The sequence below is a fragment of the Lepisma saccharinum genome, chromosome 5 (assembly GCF_977018435.1).
Source record: "Lepisma saccharinum chromosome 5, izLepSacc3.1, whole genome shotgun sequence".
Classification (NCBI taxonomy): Eukaryota; Metazoa; Arthropoda; class Insecta; order Zygentoma; family Lepismatidae; genus Lepisma; species Lepisma saccharinum.
The window spans coordinates 73712364-73730466 of NC_139233.1; positions in this window are offsets into that span (position 1 = coordinate 73712364).

Sequence of the window (18103 nt, forward strand, 5' to 3'; positions counted from 1 at the left end):
CTTACGGAGTTTCAGTAACAACGCAATAAAGAAAAAATACGTTCTAAATCAAGATTATGCCACACGCATAATGCTTTCAATAATTATTTTCTCCTTGCCACACGAACAACAACAAAGTATAAAGTTGTGACTCGGTGAAATACTTTCCCCATCACACTTCATTCACTCATATCATTTCATTCATATTTCAATTTCAGGACTTTTCAGGACAGACAATCACAAATATCCATGTCCGTGCCAGAATTCGAAGCCGGGACCCCCGGCATCGTAGTGCCTTGTGCTAACCACTCCGCCACAGGGACCGACTCCAATCGGTCACCACAGCTGATTTAGTACTGTTAGATTGAAGTACCGTGGAGTTGAAATTTTGTATTCGTTTCCCGAGCGTAATAAAAGTCTCGCTGTGGACAGGATTCGAACCTGTGCGGGTTGAACCCAATGGATTTAGAGTCCAACCCCTTATAACCACTTTTTTTTATATATATCCCTATGCGGTGGTATCCCCGTCATTCATACTTTATCTTATAATTCACACATATCAAATTTTCTCTTATTCTTAGTTTTCTCTTTACGGACAACCCGAACATCCATGCCCGAGAGGGATTCGAACCCGGGACCCCTAGCGTCGCAGCACGATGTTATAACCACTCGGCCACGGGGTCCGCCACCACTGGGACACCACAGCTGATTTAGTACCTTTAGATTGAAGAACTCTGCAGTTGAAGTTGTGTACTCGTCTCCTGAGAGAAGAATAAAATTGTTCTGTGGACAGGATTCGAAACGGTGCCGGTCGAACATTTTGGATTTCAAGTTCAACTACTTAAATACTCGGACACCACAGCTCTTTTTGTATCTTTATATTGAAGTACCTTGTATTTGAAATTTTGTATTCGTTTCCTGAGAGAAAAATAAAAGTGTCGCTGTGGACAGGATTCGAACCTGTGTGGATTTTCAGTCTAACTCCTTGACCATTTCTTTTTCTTTTTAAGGAAGACCTCTACGCGTCAGCCTTCTCCACACATTCAATTCATACATATCAATTTCTCCAATTCTCATTTTTGATCAGGACAGACGAACACAAACGTCTAAGTCCTAGCCGGGATTCGAACTCGGGACCTCTGACATTGCAGAGCGCTGTGCTAACCACTTTTTTTTTTATATATAAAGGAATACCCCTATGCGGTAGTATTCCCCGTCATTCACGCATTTTCTCTACTTTCACTCATATCAATATTACTATTTTGTCGTTTTTTCTCATTACACACAAACACAAACATCCATGCCCTAGCCAGGATTCGAACCCGGGACCTCTGGACCTCTGGCATTGAACAGCGCTGTGCTAACCACTTTTTTTTTTTTTTTTTTTTTTTAAAGGAAAGCCCCTATGCGGAAGCTTCCCCCATCACACTTCATTCACTCATATCATTTCATTCATATTTCAATTTCAAGACTTTTCAGGACAGACAATCACAAACATCCATGGCCGAGCCGGGAATCGAACCCGGGACCCCTGGCGTCGTAGTGCGATGTGCTAACCACTCCGCCACAGGGGCCGCCCATCACTCGTACACCACAGCCGTTTTTAGTACTTTTGGATTGAAATATCGTGCAGTTGAAATTTTAAAAATCTGAAAGTTAAATCTTGTGTTTAAACCATTTCTGCGTTTCCGTCACCCCATTCCCGGTTGAAAAACTCCACACCTCTAGGTAGGATTGTGGGAGGGAGACTGGCAGCCGGGAGATCAAACTGCAGCAATTTCGCACTAATTTAAGAAGAGAACATTGTTGAACCTCGTTGGTGAAAGACACAAATTTTACCAACACTAGATGTCTAAAAGTCATCCCCCGTGGCCGTGCGGTCTGCTGAACTTTGGACTCCAACTGCGGGACGGCATGGGTTCGAGTAAGCCTGTGTTCAGTCTCTGTGTTCTCGGCCCATGTGTAGGGCCAGTGGCAACACGTCACCCCATTGAAGGTCTCCACACCTCTAGATAGGATTGTGGGAGGGAGACTGAGTCGGGAGATCGGCCTAGGCCCTTCAAGGGCTGTCGAGCCACGGGTTATTATTATTATTATAGGTGTTGATTTGGTGTTTCAAATCCACTTTATGCACAGTAAGGCTAATTGAGACTGGACCTACAGTTTAAAGTGGTATCCGATCCACGTGTGCCTCCACCGAGTATCGAACCCGGGACCCCTTGATTACAAGGCGACGACGCTATATTATTATTATAGATGTTTAATATTGTTACAATGTACCAATGTTGTTTACCACTCTAGAGAGATTAAATATCCTTGCTTGGATCATGTCGTAAATCAATATCGGTGATACCCGACTCTATTTTTTTCCCATGAGACATGAGGTCCAATTACCATATTAAACGTTCGTTTTGAAAGTTATTCAAACACAAAAATGGTTATTGGGGGTCATTTTAAGGGAGTTTGCACTTATTACTTTGAATTTTCCCAACTTCTTTACTCTTTGCTCTCATTTGATTTTTCTTTCTAAAAATTCGGGGAAGGGGCTGTAGCGAATTTTTGTTTTGCTTATTTCTATTTCTATTTTTTTTATTATTAGGACGATGAACCACAAAGTTACTACCCTGTCATTTATCATATTTATCATTTCTATTGGAAAGTGACAAAAATTTCTAGTGCGATACGGGATAGACGAGGCATCCTGTGAAGTGCAAATATCACATACAAATATTACGAATTATTTCTTTTATGCAGCGCATAAAATATGATAGGCAATATACCGGTACCTGTGTACAGTGAGTTAAGTGCACCTGCAGGGGGCACAGAGGAGCAATTGCCCCTCTCGATTTCAAATTTTATACAAATAAAAATCCATTTCGTAAAATTTTCTTGGTCGCTTCGCTCGCAATACCTACTTTTCTTAATAATAATCCGTGGCTCGACAGGCCTGGAAGGGCCTTGGCCTATCTCCGGACTGCCAGTCTCCCTCCCACAATCCTTCCTACCTAGAGGTGTGGAGATCTTCAACGTGGGGTCAGCACGTCGAACCCCCAGCCGTTACAAGAGATTTTTATGACCGGGTTTCGCTATTCACTCGTAGCTCCTCAATTGCCTCACGATGGTGGGTTGCAACCGGTCCTATACACAGGCCGAAAACCCAGAGACTAAACCCATGCCTTTCTCGCAGTCGGAGTCCAAACACAGCACCTTTGACCGCATCAAGTTCAGAGCCGTAGGTAGGGGGCGGCGGGAGTCGGCCCAGGGCGTCGAATGATCTAAATTAAATAAGTTGTAAAATGAGAATGCTATGGCGCCCCGTGAAAATATTTGCGCCCTATTAAATAAATGTTGTTTTGAGTTTGTGAAAAATTGGATTTAAAAATTTTCTTGCTCTCTTCGCTCGCAGTATATCATTGTTTTCTAGGATGGCAATTGAATTAAATGCATAAACAATTGTTTTGCGGGAGAGGAGTGCGCACATTTGAGATACAATTTATATCATTTTTGTTGTTGGTTTATTATGAGGTGAACGAATTCATTATGTAATGTATTTAAATAATATATGTTGTATATGTATTAAAGACAGTCCTCCTCCGAAGTCGAGCGGGTTGTCGACCTCCGTGGCGAAGTGGTTAGCAGAGCGCGCTACAACGCCAGGGGTTCCGGGTTCGAGTCCCGGGTAAGGCATGGGTATTTGTGATTGTCTGTCCTGAAAAAGTCCTGAAATAGAAATGTGAATGAAATGATATGAGTGAATGTGATGGGGGAAGCTTCCACTTAGGGGGCTTTCCTTTTTTAAAAAAAAAAATTAAAAAAAATAATAAAAAAAAAAGCGGGTTAAGGCGTTCACTCGTCTTGAGATCGTTCGCTGCGGGACGGCGTAGGTTCGAATCCGGCTCTGGTCGGAATTTATTCGGCCTACGTATAAGGCCGGTGGCAACCCACCATCGTGAGGAAATTGGGAAGCTCCGAGTGAGTGAGTGAGCGAACCCGGTCAAGAGGACCTACAACAACGGCTGGGGGTTCGTCGGGCTGATCACCCGTCACCCCAATACTGGTCTGAGATCTCCACGCTATAACAGGTGACGGAGGTACAGTGTGGGAGGGAGACCAGCAGTAGGTAAGCCAAGGGCTGTAGCGCTGTGGGTTATGTTATGTATTAAAGACAATTTGAATACGTACACAATTTAGTGTTGGCATGTTGCATATGTAGTATTTCCTTACTCCATGTTTCTTTAAAAAATACAGTTTGTGTGCAAGTTTTCCATTATTAATTTGAAATTGAACTTCTTAAAAAAAATATTCTAAATTCTTTGTTCCAATACAAATGCTTTAGCACCGACTTCCACCCTTTTTTGCATAATTTACGAGGATAATTACGTCTTTGATACTACTACTAATAGTACTACTACTACTACTACTATTACTAGTATTGGTGCGTTTATCCTGGTACTTGCCCCCCCCCCGACAAAAATTCGTGGTTGCACCTCTGATCGAAGTCAGTTGATTGTGAAAAGAGCAAATGCTACAGCTTATTCTCTATATTCAGGTAGATATGAATAATGATCTAGTATACTATTTCCCTAATATACGTAGGTATTTGTGAAATTCATTATGTTTAAACTGGTTACGGTAGTTGAAGTTGCTGAGTAGGCACAGTCAATGCTAGGATTGCTTACAAATTGGAGAATGTCACTTCACGCCACCGCTAACTACATTTGCATTTCATCCTCTTCAGACCAGGACATAACTCGAAAAGTTCAAATTTTACAGTTTTGCTAATAAGCACCTTATGATACTGAAAATACTTGAAAACGCGCTTATCCTCGTCCGGCATTCATTATCAAAGTCAAATGCCTTTTCGATAAGAACCGGGATAAACAATCATTGTTCGTTTTCACTTATCTTGCGTTGCAGAATTTTAGTGCCCGTGAGTTTGCACATGCCATTTGTTCTGTCGTTCGCTCTATACCATAAAGCACGTTCTGAGAATATTCAGCCCGTTGAGAGAGGGCGTTTCGTTAAGTTCTCACAGCAATATGCAATAACACAACTGCTACTTCGACGTCTCTATAACTATAGTTATCGTAGAGCGTTATAAAACAGAGCTCTTAAATGGGATTCGAATCGTGAACAAGGAATGAACCTTCTTGTGTTTGTTCCTTCATCAATTTCATTAAATTACCATTTGTCAAGATGCAGACCGGAGAAAAAGCCTAATATACAAGTACTGTACAGTACGTTTATTCATATGGTGTCAACACATAGGTCTGGGAAAGTCGGAGATTTCAGTCTGACAGAGTACTGTCGTTTTATAGCTGTACCCATGCCCCCCCCCCCTTTCCCCCGAGATTTCTTGAAAGAGTTAATGTAATTCGAATGGTAAAATTGTAGAGATATTTTATAACAAAAAGTATTGTTTTCTGTGACTTACAGGCCGTAAGTTACAGCAACTATTATTATTATTATTTGAGATAGGGTTACATTTAAGCTTAGAGTCTATTTTATACTGATTATCTAACTACAAAAAACAGCTTTTTTGTCCTACATGAATTAATAAATAAATAAAAATAATCCGTCGCGCAACAGCCCATGAAGGGCCTAGGCATACCTAGGTCTAGACTGCCGGTCTCCCTCCCACGCTTTCCTTCCTCACCTCTAAGCGTGGAGATCTTCAACCAGTATTGGAATAGTCGGGGGGTCAACCCGATGTATCGCCAGCCGTTGTAGTAGGTCTCCGTGACCGGATTACGCTCACTCATTCGGAGCTTCCCAATTTCCTCACGATGGTGGGTTGCCACCGGCCCTATACGTAGGCCGAATAAATTCCGACCAGAGCCGGATTCAAATCTACGCCGTCCCGCAGCGAACGATCTCAAGACGAGTGAACGCCTTAACCCGCTCGGCTGTATATAGTTATGCAAATTGTATTTAGATATATAGAATATGGAAGTAATTTTAAAAACGAAGTAGTAGTAGTAGTAATAGTAATATTAATGTAATAATAATAATAATAATAACAGCCACAAAAACAATAATAATATCAGTAATAATAACAATAGTAATATTAATAATTATAAATAATAATAATAAAAAAAATCTTGCAGGCGCCCTTAGCTGTACCCGTACGAAACAGTACGAGACCGAAACAGCCTTATAAAAATTGATAAGAGAACGAAACCAAACTATTCCAGACTTATCGAAATAAAGACAGAGAGGAGATAGACATGTGTAAAATCGTGTCCAAGACTCCCAGTGTCATTTCAGACTTTTGTACCATATTTCAAAATTTACCTGAACTAAATTAACTTTACTGTACGTCTTATTGAGACCTGATTATTTACATATGTCACATATTCTCTATTTAGCAATACAAAGTCAATCCGTTAGTGCCAATTGTGAGCCTGTACTGCATGGTTGGATGCAATCAGCATAAAATTATCTTTATCGGGAGTTCGTAAAATCGAAACGAGGCGTCGAAGAAAAGAAATGTATTTAAGAAAAGTTGTTTGCCTTAATGGTCTCCATACGCTGCGAAAGTTCGTGTGGTGGCATGCTGTAAATGTTGTTTAACAAGGCGAGAACGAGACAAGCATTTTGAACTCGAGATGAGGCCCGACACTGCCAATAGCACCTCTATTTGGGTGCTACTTAGATGGATCCGGTGTGCGATTGGCCACAGCGGCAATGGGACTTGATGTTCTAGCTATACACGTCACCCAATGAAAAATCAGTTGGCAGGCCCTGTCACTCAAAAGGAAAGAGGAATCTGAACAGCATTATAATGTGATCTAACCAACACACGTAAACATTAATTTTTATACAGACACTTGGGTTTTTACGGCCTCGTGGCCGAAGATTCGGATTCGAGTCCTGGTCTGGGCATTAAGTTCCTTTCTGAGTTTCATCAATTTTCAACGTCACGAGCAGCCTAAAGAGACAGAAGACCGGCATAAAGTAGGGAAAAACAGAAAGATATTTATTTCATATTTTAATAATTTGTGTCTGAATAAGTCATACAGAAAATCAATTTAGATTTTGACAAAATTTTCATGTATTCATATTCTAATTTACTAAATTCTCGATTTCGGATCCACGATTTGTTATCGTATATATCATATTGATAATTCCGGTTTAGGTAATTGGTTTCAGGTTTCGGTTATCATACATCGGATCAAGGATTCCGGTTTCGGATATCGGATCGAGGATTCGGTTATCGTATATCAGATCGAGTATTCCGTTTAAGTTATCGGATCCAAGATTTGGTTATTGAATATCGGATCAAGGATTCTGGTTTCGGATATCGGATCCAGGATTTAGGATTCGAGATCAGATATTGGATCGGATTCAAATCCCTCAAGATACGAATTCAGACAAGTATGTATTCGAATAATTCTCGTTCTCCGTCTCGTCTCGATTAAGTCTCGACTCATTCTTGTCTCAATTCTTAAACAGTTGCCTTGTCCCTAATTTTTAGGTACAATTTAGACCTTTTGCACTAATCCGGCCTGGCAACACTGCAGGAGTTCCTGTTTGCGTAACCAATATCATCTTTTCTTACTAAATCACTAATGTTACGTAAGTATCAAATTGCATTCTCAACTTTTTTCCTCAGCATGATGATTGAACGTGTGTTACTGTGTTAATGTACGATGACTTGCGGGACAAATCTTGCTGCGTTGTCTCATTCGAAATGACATAAGTGGTCCTTGCTGCGTGGATGAAGATAATATTACCTGTACCTGAAAGTTACTACATCCTAATTATTCACTATTACAACTATTAGAGTTACTTCACAGCGACAAGTTTGATTAATTAATGTCTATGAATATATTGGAAAATAACATTCAAGGTCGCAGAAAAGAAAGATTGTGATTCTGTGTTATATGTACTGAATAGTTATTATAGTGATATTATGTCGATATGTCAATTATTATATTCGCAAAATACAGGCACAAAAATAACCAAGAGTCTCACTTGTAATAAAAATGATAATACAATTTATTACTTAGATTATTACGCCTCAGTGGCGCAGTGGTAGCGTCGTTGCATTATAATCAAGAGGTCCCGGGTTCGATACCCGGTGGAGGAACATAGTGGTTTGGATCCCACTTTAAACTGTAGGTCCAGTTCTGATTGGCCTTACTGTGCATAAAGCGGACTAAAAAAACACCAACTTAAAATAATACGCCTAAGTATAACTTGACAAGTTTAATAAAAACAAGACGCTGCAATCCATTGTTTGCGCACCTCACATCACATTTCCCCACTCCATTGTCTGCGGCGACTTTGGTTCGCAGTGTTTCAACCTGGAGGGAGCGGAATCGTCTGAGAATTTTCAACGAAATTTGAATGTGAAAGGCATGATTTAGTATCCCCTCACCTACGCTACCTATTGATTACGATAAATTCTAAATACATTTTGATATTTTCCCTTTAAACCTTCAATGAATTATATAGGGATATGTCTTACCAGCATAAGAAATGTATGAAATAAAACGATAGAAAAATGAAAAATATATAAACGATAGAACTGAGCTCACCTTCTAAATGTTTTCCAGTTCTCCTTCTTCAATTTCACTCTCCCACTCATCCGAGTCTGTGTCTAACGATGAATCTGTGTCCGTGTCTGAATGGGCTTCACCTTTATCAGTTCCTCTACACGCTCGTCCATAAGTCCATCTCTTTCAAAGTAAGAATCTTGCAGCCAAGAGTAAAGAGCATGAACATTTCAATGCTTTAGAAAAGAACACAGACAAGCGTGTTATCAGATTGCATTCTCGTAGTAATTGTTGTACGATAAACAAACGAACCACCACCCCCATTCGGTTTTCTTTTTTTATAAAGAAAAAAAACAGGCCAATGCTCGATTTCGCATTCAGAAAATGACGCCATTCGCCCAGTAGTTTCTCTTCGTTATAAACCTTAACGAACGTGCGTAATACTACAGTTTACGATCGGCGCACCGCACGTATTTCCAAAGGCCGGATTAAATAAAATGAACCACTGATATAATAGGAGCCTGCATGCACCGTCACGCTAAACAGTGAAAATTGTTTGTCATATTTGTTTTAGCTTAATTTTGCTGAGTTGGCACCACTGGTACTCTCAACGCCAGACCAGTGAGTAGAAGAGTGGTGGGGAGGATGACGTAATAGGAAGTGCTCCGTAGCGATCTGCGCATATCGGGACTTAACTTATTATTAATGTTACATGAATTGTTAATAAAAGGTGCTGCAAAAGTAGATGTAAGATCATATAACAGCATTTATTCATTATCTAGCTTTAAGGCAAGTAGAAAATATTTTTTTTAGAATAAAATAAGAAAAGTGTTAGTTCCAGCTGACGAAAATGAAATCTCTGATTATCATCATCATCATTCGAATGATATTTATTTAATTATCGCATATTTTGTGAATACAAAACTGATCCGTCCTTATTGAATCCTTACCTGCACGTAAGGCGGAAATAAATAAACTTCAAAAAATTTTAAGCATAAGAAAATTACTTAAATTTAGCAGCCTGCTTGGCAACTTTTTCAGGGGAGTCCGGATCCTAGAGCCCTTTTCTCTAGTCTCCCCGATGACGCAGTGGTAGCGTCGTCGCCATGTAATCAAGGGGTCCCTGTCCGGTGCAGGCACATAGTGGTTCGGATCGCACTTTAAACTGTAGGTCCAGTCCCGATTGGCCTATATGTGCATAAAGTGGACTTAAAAACAACAACTCAACCTTTCCCTCTAAATACATCCTTGATAATTAAGTATACAAATTTCAAATAAAAGCCAGTTTAATTATTTAATTATTGAAAACTTTCAAAGACTTCATAAAACTGCCGTAGAGAGGCACCGTATCGAAGACAGTTCTTATTACATATAGTGAAAAACATGACAGACAAGAAACACTGCTAAAAATCTATGTAAGTGAAATATGTGACCGTTTGTGATAGTAGGATTCCGAGCCTTGTAGTTCTGGATTGTTTACAAGATGATAGCGTATCTTAAATTGACTTTACTCTTTGGATTTTTTGCCCTGTTAACACCTTGCGGGTTTGCCGCTTGAGCATTTGGTGATAAAAATCACGGAAATATGTGGTTGCAACAGATCACACATTATACTGCTTTGAAACATGGCACTTCCTCTGTCATGATAATTGTTTGTACCGACCTTTCTTTTTGACAGTGGTTAGTAGTTATTTTTCTTTCTGCATGCTGAGCAAATGTTTTGACTTACATTTTTCAGTCACACTTGTACACATTTAGAGCTAATTTTAATCTAAAAGGACTGATTTTATATTTAGAAACACATCAATTTTAGAGAATTTTGCAAAGTACGAAACATTCCAGAAGACGAGCTTATCCTTGGTCCAAGCTCTTGCAAGGACACCCGCAGGATATTTTTCTCAGTGCTTGAATTGGGGAAATGGTGGGCTGATGCTATGCCCCAGTTAAGATAATTCTCATAAGCATTCCCAGCACTAAGATAACTTGCATAGGCACTTAATCTGTTGCCTTTCATGTCTTCCACAGCACTATTAGTCCATGTTTCTAAGTTACAATTTCACCATTTGAATTATATGAAGTCTTTCCAGATATCTCAGTGAGGCAAGCGCCTTCCCTGGTCCCTTTCGGCGGGCGCCCTTGTGCCTTTTCTTGAAGTCAATCAATCAACTTCAGACCAGGACTATCTTTTTCGACTAAACCGAGCTTAACCTTGTGGAAACGACATCTTTCAGACCCATTTCTTGGCCTACTCCTATGACTGCTTTTAGATAAAATACATATCTATTTTAGCGAATTTTCCACATTTCCTTCTTTAAAAAATGGGCAAAAGGTGAGCTAATTCTTGTACCTTTTCTTCAGACAAGACCTTTTTGTTTTACTTTTGTACTTGATACAGAGTCTGATGAAGACCTTGCTAGAAGGTTGAAACGTTACGTTTAGTTTATGTTTTTAATAAAATAAATTACTGCCTTGGTCAGCATATTTATACTTTTTGTTTTACGTGTATTCACGGTGACCTTCTGGGAACAACAATTTTCACTCACTCTATCCATTGTACTTTATAAAGCTTTTTTTTTATCTACTGTTGAAGTTCGTGTTCTGGGTTCTTTTAACTATACTTTATTGAATCTTCTGAAGTCACCTTTCAATCTGCAGTGCAAAAACATACCGTTTCGAGAAATTTTCGACCTCCTATGTTGTTGTTTTTTTGTTTTCTTTTGGGGGGGTGGTAATTGACTAGACTGATTCTAGTACGATTTTTTTTTTAAAAAAAAACTTCAACTGAGTTGTAATAGGGGCTCGTTTAATTTCTGACCCTCTCTTGTTCGAGATTATATAGTTGTTTCACAATGTTTAAGAAGGGGAGTGTGCTTCTCAAATTTATGAAAACTCTTGGCCCTAAAATCTGAAAACTTCGAATATCCTTATTAATATTCTATTTATTTTTGACAAAACCTTCTAAAAATGTCCTTATTTCTTGTTGTTTTCGAAATATTTCCAAAATTGCGCGCTTCTCCTTCCAGTGATGCAAACGACCTTCGGTGGATGTTTACGCTGAGTTGTTACGTCATATTAGATATAGTTTATCGCCAGTGTTGTAAACGACGTTCGATTGGCGTCTAAGAATGTTTTACTAAAACATAAAGTCTTCTTAGACATACGTTTATTACCTGAATATGATAATATTTATAATTTCAATAACGACAGCGCCGCCAATGGCGTCGGAGCTTAACATATCCCCAGATGACGCCAATGTTGTAAAAAGGAGAAAGAGCAAGAGACCTTCCGACCTTATTCTATTCTAGTCAGAAGTTGTCACCGCTGTTTTCGGATCGCCTATATATATCTAGTTGAATTAATGCGTATTGTCAGCAAGGTATAGAATTCAAACTAAAACAAGTAATAACGTAATGACTATCTAGTAAACAGCCTATGCAAATTAGCGATAACAAACCAACATGTTTAGAATAGAGTTTTATTTTGGTAAGATTTAACTAGCATCAGAAGACAACTCATCTTTTTAGGAATGTACTAAAATCAAGAAAATCGAAATAATAAAAAAAATTACATTATTTTCTTTCAGGTAACATAGGTTACAATATATTAATAGTTGGCAAAAAGTTAACTTGACTCAAAGGATATTCAAGAATCCGTATTAGGCTAGCCCCATATCTAAAAAAACAATTATCCTAATGCACATACACACACACACACACACACACACACACACACACACACACACACACACACACACACACACGTGTGAGCGATGGTATGTGTGAATGTATTTTTTCAAAGCACATTTTTCTAAAACAAATACTAACTCTTAAATGACTTAGATAGATCAGACAAAGAGATGTTTACATCCTCACAATTTATTCGATTGCCTAATCAAAAACAAATGTATATATTTTTATACTCTAATGGCTAAAGAAATTCCTCTTCTCAAAATTGAACTTACCGCTATATATGTAATCCCGAACAAGAGAAGGTCAGCAATTAACTGAGTCCCTATTTCAACACTAGGTTGAAGTTGACTTTTCAAGAATTCGTACTAGAATTATTCTAGTCAATTACAGGTCAAAAACGGCTCCAAAGAGTGTTGTTTCCACTGTAGATCGAAAGGAAACTACAGAAGATAGACACACACACACACACCTTTAAAAAAGGCACAGTACAAAGGTTAGCCTCAAAGTACGAACTCGTCTTTCAGGCATTTTTCAAAATTTGCAAAATTCGATAAAATAGATGTGTTTTAAAGCATAACATCAGTCGTTTTAGACATAGGCGTAGCTACGGGGTGTGCCTAGGCACACCCTCATGGGCTGCTTTATCAAAGAGAATTAAATACAGATATTTCAATAAGAGAGAAAATAAGCGACAGTTTGTAAGAAGTTGAAAATGTCATTACTTGGTACAAACGTGTGCATTATCGCTGATGAAACGAGTGTCTATAGATTTTCGATTTTTTGATGTCATTGGAGAAAGAAGATATTTACTGCATTCTACTCTGTACTGCACCGCCTTTCTTCTATACCTGTTACAAGCTGCACGTGTGAGCAGCTTGTGACAGGTATCCAAGCTTACTTAAGTTAAAACTAAATTAAGAGCAACTCAGAAGCAGGATAGATTCGAAGCCCTGCTCTTGCTATTTGTGGAACAAGAAAAAGCTTAGTCTACTGATGAAAATGAAGTTATTGATGAGTTTAAGAACATTGTACCTTTTGACAGACGTCTCTTGTTATAGATGACGTGTATTTTGATGTATTTGTTTGTAACATTTATGAACATTTTTTTGTGTGTAATTTCTATGCAATTTGATTTTTTCTACTACATATATTCAGAAATTTTCAACACTGTCATTTAGTGAATTTATATTCCTTTACAAACATCAGTGTAGTTAAAGAGCCAAGTGATTGTGTTGCAAAATATACTATTAAAAAGGAACAAGACCTCATTCTTTTCTTTGTGCACACCCAAATATAAAGTTCTAGCTACGCCTATGGTTTTAGATTAAACATCGTTCTAAATTGATGTAATAGGGAGTTAAAAAGTTGGTCAAAAGATTGGCCTAGAATGCTAGTTAATTTAAATTAATTTTAATTTTCAGTAATTCATTGATTTTATGAAATGAAGTGGATATGTACGAGATAGATACATATAAGCGCTTCAAAGGTCGGAAAAATTGATATTTAAGTTCATTATATGGAGCAACTCGAGAGTCCTATTCCCATACTCAGGCACTTCATCACAGAGCTTCTATACAGGGTGGTCCAAAAGTACGGAACAGGCTTAATAAAACCGAAATGCATGCGGTTATTGAAATTTTATATATGTACATCTAGTATTTTGGGGATGGGGGAAACCTACCGAACAGCTTTTGAAATATGGTCGCCATATTGAAAGTCGCCATCTTGGATCAAGATCACTTTTTTAAATGGGAACTTAGGCATGAGACACATGAAATTACACTGGAAAAAGCTCACAAACACGATGGTAGCATTCATTTTTGCAAAACGTTATTCATGTTCATGCTACAGGGTGTTAAAGAAGTGTTTTCAACGGTTTCTCTCATTGTTGCAGGATGTTAGAGGATATGCTCAATGTGTCCACCATTATTGGCCAGTGTCATATTGAGTCGATTCACCCATTCCTGATGGACTTTCGATAAGATGTCGGGTGTAATGCTTGCACAGCACTCGACAATTCTGTCTTTCAAATGTTCCATATCACAATTTTGACGGAATAGAGCAGTGATTTCACGTGGCCCCACAGATAAAAATCGAGGGTGGGGTCAGGTCCGGTGAGCGTGGTGGCCATTTCACAGGCCCCCTTCGACGTATCATCCGATTGGGAAACTGGATGTTCAGATAGTCCCTAACATTGCGACCAAAATGTAGGGGAGCGCTGTCATGTTGAAAGAACTCAGGGAAGTTGCCATCTTCCATCATGAGAGATGGAATCACTTGTGTATCCAGTAAGTTCAAATAATCCTCGGCATTGAGTGTACCGTCAATGAAGAAAGGTCCTACCACACGGGTCCCCCACATGCCACACCATACCATCACTTTTGAACGGAGGACTGTCCAAGATGTATCCACACAATGAGGATTCGATTCAGATCAGTATCTCATGTCTTGCCTGTTCACCTCCCCATTGAGATAAAAGTTTGCTTCATCACTGAACGACACCTTGTGAGGGAAGGTAGGGTCTTGTAACACCTTATGGGACATATCTTCTGCAAATGCAACCCTGCGGTTAGGATCGTCCTCACGCAGGTGTTGAAACAGTTGGATTTTGTATGGATGCCTGTTGTGCCTCTTCAGAATCCTCATAATGGAAGCACGACTCACACCAGTAACAGCAGCATGACTACGGGTACTACGGTGCGGACTCAACGTAACTGCCGCCAACACAGCTGTTGATGTCGCTTCATTTGTGGCTACTTTAGGCCTACCTGAGTTGGGACTGTTTGCAACAGATCCAGTCTCTCTGAACTTAGCGATCAGTTTCCGAACAGGGCTGTCAACAATGGGAGCTCGTTCTGGATGGCACTGATTGAACTCATCGGCGATGACTTTCGAGCTTCTTTCCCCACACATCAGGATGATTTCCACGCGTTCTGCTTGTGTGAACTCCATTTCTTAGTTTACCTGCAACAATAAGAGAAACCGTTGAAAACATTTCTTTAACATCCTGTAGCATGAACACGAATAACATTTTGCGAAAATGAATACTACCATCTTGTTTGTGAGCTTTTTACAGTGTAATTTCATGTGTCACATGGCTCTCATGGCTCTCATGTGTCTCATTTAAAAAAAGTGATCTCGATCCAAGATGGCGGCTTTCAAGATGGCGACTATATTTCAAAAGCGGTTCCGAACTTTTCGACCACCCTGTAGGTTCGTCTTTATCGTCTGTTTCTCTCTCTTCCTTTATCTGCTTTAACTCTCCCTCTCTCTTTCTTTCTTTATCAGCTTTAACTTCCCCTCACTCACTATCTTCTCCTTTATTTATCTGCTTTAACTCCTCTCTCTCTCGTTCTCTCTCTCTCTCTCTCTTTTTACTTATCTGCTTTAACTCCCCCTTCTTTCTCTTTCTTTATTTATCTGCTTTAACTCTCTCCCTCTCTCTGCTCTCCATATTATTGATATCTTTTTCCGTATATTTATGTCTCTCTCCATCTGTCTCCCCCTATGTCTTCTTTCTTTCATCTTCTCATTTCTCTCTCTCTCTCTCTCGCTCTCTCCCTCCCTCCTTGCCTTTTTCCCACTCTCTTTCACTCTTTTCTGTTTCCCTCTGTGTGTGTGTGTGTGTTTTTCTCAACTTTCTCCAGTTTCATTCATTTGTGAAAAGTATTTATTCGAATTTGATTATTTTACACTGCTTTTATTCCTTATTAGATTAATTGCGAAGACAATAAATAAAAATTATATGAAATTGATGAAGGTACCAATAAAAGCCGTGACTCTAGTCAATGAGCTCAGACACAGAGGTGGTTTCTTTTGCTCCAAGACTAACTTCTCCTTGACCCCTCAAGGTAAATATCCTCCCGATTGGCAGTATATGGGTCAGTGTGGAGTTTTAATGTTAATTTTAAAATTATTAATATCAAGCAAATTAATATTTTTCTAGGCATTTTCTATAAAAACGAGTTTCACGTAAGTACCAGTACGTTCAATTTATTTTTCATAAAAATACTATTCTTACATTCAATTATATACTGCTAGGATTTTATTTGTAAGTATACAGGGTTGGGTACGAAACACCAGCCCGTTTCATCTCACCGGTCGGAAAGGAAACTTTCTACTAAATGAATGTGCTTCAAAAACAAGAACATGCGCAGTGGGAGGAGTGACGTGACGTAGCCAGATGGGGAGAGGAGTGGAATAGCCTAATGTAGAAGAAATTATAGTTTGAGAATGTCTGACAAGATGAGGCGGGCCGGTTTTTCGTGTCCAACCCTCTACAAACATTCAAAACATCAGTGCTTACATATTCAATTCCGAAAAGAAATCATAAATTAATTGTTGTATGGTTATTAAGTGTGTACATGTAGAGTTTCATAGTTAATATCCTCTATAACACAGTATTTTATTAAAGAGATCAGCGAATTAAGTGAACAAAGGAACACCCAACACGTGGTAATAATGAAATAAATATACGCAGGTTATGAAAAAAAATTCTAGAATGGATTAACTATGTCCAAGAGAGACGCCGGCTAAAATATTATTAGAACCTTCTGAAGCATTGCTCGAATCAATACGCAAAGTTTACTGAACAGATGGAGATGTTTGGATCCGTTGAACCCTCTTCTAACAGTGCACGATTGTGATGCAAACAGCATGCAAAACATCTGACATTGAAAGACAAGTGAAAGACCCTACTGAACCTGTGCAGATGTTAGTTTTCACGATGCACGGACAGCAAAGGCAGATGTTTGTCACTGTAACTGAAACCGTTATGCAACTGCTCGATAATGCTACAAACCAAGGGGAGTGCCCACAGTGGGGGTGGGAGAGTCCACGCCCCACGATGTAGCTCTGTAGTAGAGCATTAATAATAATAATACATGATCTGTATTTGTTCTCTTATTTTACGTATAAAAATATTTAAATCGCAAATATATCCATTTATTGGATTAGAAGTGTTATACAATCAGTTGATTTCATTGTGTGACAGAACGGTGCGCAGGGTTTTTCCAGGGTGAAAGGGCAAGCATTTTTTTCAAACACATTTTTTTCATTTCGAAGTGTCAGCGAGGTAGTCCAAAACAATTCTGGCGAAATGGGGTGGTGCACCATCTTGCTGGAAAACAACAGTGTCATTTATCCTATCCTGAACACCATTTATTAGCGATATAAGGAAAATGTCAAGATATATTTGAATCAGCCTGTATAAGTTATTGAATGTACACATGACAAAAATGTCGCCAACTTCGCACGACAAGATTCTCAAATATATATATATATATATATATATATATATATATATATATATATATCCCGTGCGTTCATTTCGATCTTCAGCCGAGAGATCGGGAGAAGCGTGGCGTTCGGCGCTGACGGAGATGCCGACATTTGCGGCCTGTAATGCCCGCTTATTTTTATGGACATATGCAGACATTTATATAAATATTGCAAAACGAGCACTAACTAGTGTTATAACAGCAAAATTAATTCATCCAAGTTCTGCCCTTATATACACAAATAAATACGCTTTAAAAACGATGTTAAGAGCCACAGATAATAAAACATTTTAATCATAGTTTTGACCAGTAACGTCCTGCTTAAGTTTATATCCTTGAAAAAGTTTTGTGTCGATGGGGATCGTTTGGAGGTTTCAAATGTGCAACACTGTATCAAGATGACGCTGCAGACGAAACCGTTAAAAGTCAATGGTGTTCGTGAGCTTCCTTGCAATCCGAAATCTCCGAGCTCGAGTTTTTTTATCCTTCGCGACTAGATGAAGACAGAGCTGTGAATATAGTGGCGAGCAGATGTAAACAAAGAGCATGTTAATTTCGTACTGTGCGCAAGAGTGTTATTCTTGGTTACTTGCCGTTACTTGTTTGTGTTATTGCAGTGTGTATGTGTGTTGTGTCAGTGAGACGATTGGAATGA